Below are 5,870 nucleotides of genomic sequence, written 5' to 3'. Positions count from 1 at the left end.
ATAAATTCATTTTGTAACATTAGGTATATTTTGCCAACTAATAATAATCAATAAAAAGAAAATTATTATCATATCAAGAGATAAACATTATTCCTTCAAAAAAGAGATAAACATTATGAATTTAAATCAGTCAGAAGAGAAAAATAACATTATTATTTTCAATATATATCTTTTTAAAAACATATAGACATGTTAAACTTTAGTAAAGAAATTAGTTGAGTTGGTCAATGGAAAAAAAAAAAAAAAAAAAAAAACACATGATGAGGTAAATAAATGGAATAACATTATTATTTCGTACATTTTTGTTCTTCCTTTTTGTCATTAGATTCTTTTGATCGAAATGCTTGATTTATGGAAGGAGAAGATAAAATGTCCTTAGCAGGACAAAATCAATGCGTGACTTGATTGATGCAAATATTGGGTACAAAATCTTGGAAAATATTTTTTTAGTCAATTTACAAAGAAATAATAATAATTTATGCAAGAGATAAGTAAAAAATAAAAAATAAAAAATAAAAATAAGCTGAAGATTGAAGGCCATTAACCATTAACTGCACTTGTTGTAAAATCATGAATATGTTTAAACCCTAAATCTGAAGGGTTCTCACGCCCAATATTGAGGATTATGAGAGGTTAATTGGGATATGTGTCTCAGTAATGTAAGGGGGTCCAAGAATAATTGCGAGGCATTTCACCCACATTCAGACTTTTGATTCCCGAATTATGTCCCGGGAGTAACTCCTTGTAAAACCATAAATGATGTTATAGAAGTTAAATCTTGATGCATAACTCATCAGTTGATCAACTAATTCAAAATAATTAAATTCATAAGTTAGATGAAGATTTTGAGGTGACATGTTGTAATTCAATTAGTTATATTACTCTTAGGGTGTGTTTGGAAACCTGGAAAATGAGTTCTGGAAATCATTTTCCAAGTTTCCAGTGTTTGGATGTGCCTGGAAAATCAAGTCAACGGAAATCATTTTCCGTTGACTTTGGAAAATAGGCTTGTTTTGGAGGAAAATGACTTCCCCTTTTTTTGGGGGAAGTCATTTTCCAACTTTTACACCAACATCACACCACCACCAACATCATCAACACCATACCACCATCACCACCACTATTGCCGCCGCCACCACCACTATACCCCCGCCACCATCACACCACCACCACCACCACCATACCACCGCCACCATTGCCGCCGCCACCACCACCACATACCACCGCCACCACACCACCACCTTCACACCACCACCGCCGCCACCACCACCACCATACACCGCAACCACCGTCGCCGCCACCACCACCACCACCACCGCAACCACGCGACCACTGCCACCACCGTCATACTACCACCACCATCACACCAACACCACTACCGCCGTCGCCGCCACCACCAGCATACTACCGCAACCACCGTCGCCGCTGCCACCACCATACCACCGCAACCACCGCCACCACCATCACACCGCCGCCGCCACCACCACCACGACCATACCACCGCAACCACCACCATGACCACACCACCGCAACCACCACCACCACCATACCACTGCCACCACACCACCACCTTCATACCACCACCAATTATTATTATTATTATTATTATTATTATTATTATTATTATTATATAACGAATAAAACCACTACCACTACACCACCACCACCACCATAATATTTTTGATATATTATTAGTTTTTTTTTTTTTGAAAAACTTAGCTATTTTTTATTATATTTAAAATTAATATTATATTGTTATATATTATTATACATGTTGTAATATTCTAAATAAAATAATTAAAATGTTTAATTATACAATTCTACTCATTTTCCAGAAAATGAACCAAACACAGAAAAACAGTTTTCCATAATGCAACCAAACACTGGAAAGGAAAATGTTTTCCAGAAAATGACTCATTTTCCAGAAAACATTTTCCAGAAGTCATTTTCCTGCTTTCCAAACGGACCCTTAAACAATCCAAAGTTAAGGCATACACTATTTAGTTTCGTAATTTCTTTTTAATCTTGAAATATTATCTTTGAATTTTCATTACCCACAAGAAAATTTTGAACAAGAACCTGGGAGTAGAAGAAATTAGAATGAGCGAAATTCATTGATGTGACACACCTAAATGGAAATCATTGGTTAAACTAAGAAAGAATCTTAACATATATGCTTCCAGGTCAATTAATTACTGTACTAGAGAATGGTGACAATTGAAGGAAAGAGCCCTTAATTGTATTATTAGTATCGGTAATTATTGTATGTGAACTTGAAGTTAGTAGATGTTTGTCACTTGACAATCTATGTGCCTTAATATTTTTTAGTATCGTTTTTTTTATTTTATTATTATTATTATTATTATTATTATTATTATTATTATTATTATTATTATTATTATTATTATTATTGTTATTGTTATTGTTATTGTTATTGTTATTGTTATTGTTATTGTTATTATTGTTATTATTGTTATTATTATTATTATTATTATTATTATTATTATTTAGGCAATGCATGTTTTGCTTGCTTAGTTAGTTATTTCACTACACAATTATTTATTAACAAATTTTTAAGGGCATTGTCACCGGTTAAATCTCAACCATTGATCTAGTTCAAATCAACAGTTTATAATGAAAAAAGTATTAAAAAAATGTGGTGACATTATGATAATTTTATGTAAGTTCATATGATCTTTATCTTTGAGTGCGCATTTTTCATTCTTCGAGTAAATATTTTTCCTTCTTTGAGTGCATATGTTTTGTCTCAATACATAGTTTCTCCCTTTAAGTGCACATTTTTATGCTTATGAGTGCACAATTTTGACCTTCAAATGCTCATTTATGTGCCTTCAAGAACACATTTTTGTGCCTTCAAATGCACAATTATGAGTCAATGTTTATTATATCTTTTTCCTTTTTTACAATAGCGTATAACTAAATTTCTAATGAAATTTGTGAGATTTACAAACAATTTGTAACGGTAATTACTTCAATAACATTTAAGTTGAATGACTCTCCTTTTTGGTATCATAATTGTTTTGATTGCACATCTTTGTGCCTTTGAGTGCAAATTTTTGTGCCTTCGAGTGCACACTTTTGTGCCTTCGAGTGCACAATTAAGGGCCGTGTTTATTATATCTTTTGCATTCTATTCAACAACATATAACTAAATTTCTAATGAAATTTGTGAGATTTACAAACGATTTGTAAGGTAATTGCTTCAATAACACTTAAGTTGAATAACTCTACTTTTTGATACCATAATCGCTTCGATTGCACATCTTTGTGTTTTCGAGTGCATATTTTTGTGCCTTCAAGTGCACATTTTTTGTAGGTTCGAAGTGTAATTTTTTATTTAAAGAGCAGTAGATCTAGACAAAATTAATGGATGATATTTATGCGCATTTTTCACCTGTGAACCTTTGCACCTGATCACACACACACACACACTGAGTGTGAGAGTCTCAATTGTATAAATATTAGTACCTATTACACAATTGTATATATGTTTGGTTCACGAAATAAATTTTGAATTGGAATGTTATTCCATACGAAATTGAATAGGCAATGAATAGAACATAAATTATATTATATTATTTGGTTTGCTGGAAAAATAGACCTTAGGAATGTTATCTCAGTGTTTAATTGATTTAAGAAATACATGTGAAATATGTTTTTAAAAGATATAAATATCCCTATAATAATAATAATAATAATAATAATAATAATAATAATAATAATAATAATAATAATAATAATAATAATAATTATTATTATTATTATTATTATTGTTGTTGTTGTTGTTGTTGTTGTTGTTGTTGTTGTTGTTGTTATTACTTATTATTACATCAGATTTTTAAATAATATTTTTCTATATCAATATAGTGTTATAAAAAAGAATCATGATGTATAAGTTGTTATCAAATAAAATATTTATATAAGTAACAATTATTTTTTTTGAAGAACATTTAATAATAGTTAAAAGAAGAATAACATAATTTTTTATAAAACAAAATACTCATAAGTGTTTGTTCTTAATAATGTGTGTGCACGCGTACGCAAATATATATACATCATACTTATGTGTGTGTGTATACATACATACATGGGTGTGCTCAGGTGAGAACGGATGTCTAAGAAAGAACTGAGAACCAATCGTAGTCGTCCACGTGTCCGTATTTAACATATCAGATGTAATTTTAAAAAAATGCAGTTTCATTTTCGTAAATAACTCAAACTTTGGTGCAAATAACATGCATTAAAAGTGCAAGTAACTGATGTAAGTGTGCAAGTAAAATCACTTAAAAGTGCAACTATTTTCACTTAATAGTGCAAGTAATTTACCTTTTTAACATTGGTGCATCTAATGATTACGTCTTTCACATTGGTGCACTTAATGATAACGTTAGGTGCACTTAATGATAACAATGTGCACTTAATATTGATGTTCAGTGTACATTATTTGTTGCACTTTTAATACATTTTACTTGTACTTAGGTGCATTATATGAAATGTTACTTGCACTTTTAACATAATTTACTTGTACTTCAAAATTTAATTTACGAAAATGCCATTACATTTTTTTTTTAAAATAGTGTTTCTGATCTGTTAGATTTGGACACGTAGACGGTTGTGATTGGCTCTCAGTTCTCACCTGATCCGTCTCGTATATATAATTGTAATAGGGACGGAAAAAAAAAAAAAAACTAAACAAATTTTATATTTTAATGGGGTAAAATAGAAATTACAAATTTAGACTATTCCTGAGAAGAATAGCTTAATACTAGAGGGCCCTTGGAATACCTATATATTCCCCTTGCGAGGGGAACAACTCATTCTCGGGAACAATATTTCTATGAATAAAATGCATTAACAAACAAAAGAATAGGTCTATTCTCAGAAATGACATTCCATTTCAGACCTATTTCGTAAACCAAACATGTTGTTAAAGTACTAGATTTATTGTCACTTGAACTTGCCTATGCATTAAAATTTCATAATGTCATTTATTTTTCGTGCATTGTTTATTTTACTTTGCATGCAAAAAGGAGAAATTTTTGTCCCGAGAGCCCCACACATTTGCACAACAAAATTGTGAAGGGATAAATCACGGTGATTCAGTGACTCATTATGTAAAAGAACTAGTATATGGTGCACACAATTACTTGCCTGCTTATTTCGCTACACATATTCCATAACACCCCAGGGGTCTCCCCCTACCTTTAATGTTTAAAAAAAAAATGTATTCACTAACAAACTACGAAGTATATATTAAACTGTCCATAAATGCGAAATTCTCTCTCCGCTAGAGCTCCACACCTTGGTTCGACAGGAGATCAGAGTAATGAATAAATTACGGTGACTCAACAACTTATTAGGTGGGAGAACTAATGTTTGGTGCTTACAAGAAGCCCGCCACATTAAGTGAAATTCGTACTATTATGGTTCAGTTATATATCTTTATTCACAATCTACCACTCAGAAACTAAATTGGCCATGCAGACAATTAGTCTATTCCACACAGCTAGCTAGCACAAAACCAAAAAACAATACATTTAACCATCCGAAGTGATTGAAAAATTTAATAATTCATAAACAATTTTACGTATTTCCAACGTAACCACAACTGTCTTGATTAATTGTTTCTCTTCTCAAGTGTATAGGTTACGATATATCATATCGCGCGTGTAGGCATCATCCATTTGAAATGAAATAAATAAATAAAATCTGGTACGGAGTATCTTTAATTTCTGCAAAAATAAATAAATGGGACAAGAGGGATAACATAAGATGTGTATATAAGTTAAAAGAGGCATAGTCCAAAGGCTAAAGAAATAAAAAAGGCGACAACCCAAATTAAGCAAACA

The sequence above is a fragment of the Ipomoea nil genome, unplaced genomic scaffold (assembly GCF_001879475.1).
Source record: "Ipomoea nil cultivar Tokyo-kokei standard unplaced genomic scaffold, Asagao_1.1 scaffold1770, whole genome shotgun sequence".
Lineage (NCBI taxonomy): Eukaryota > Viridiplantae > Streptophyta > Magnoliopsida > Solanales > Convolvulaceae > Ipomoea > Ipomoea nil.
This window is presented reverse-complemented; position numbering follows the sequence as displayed.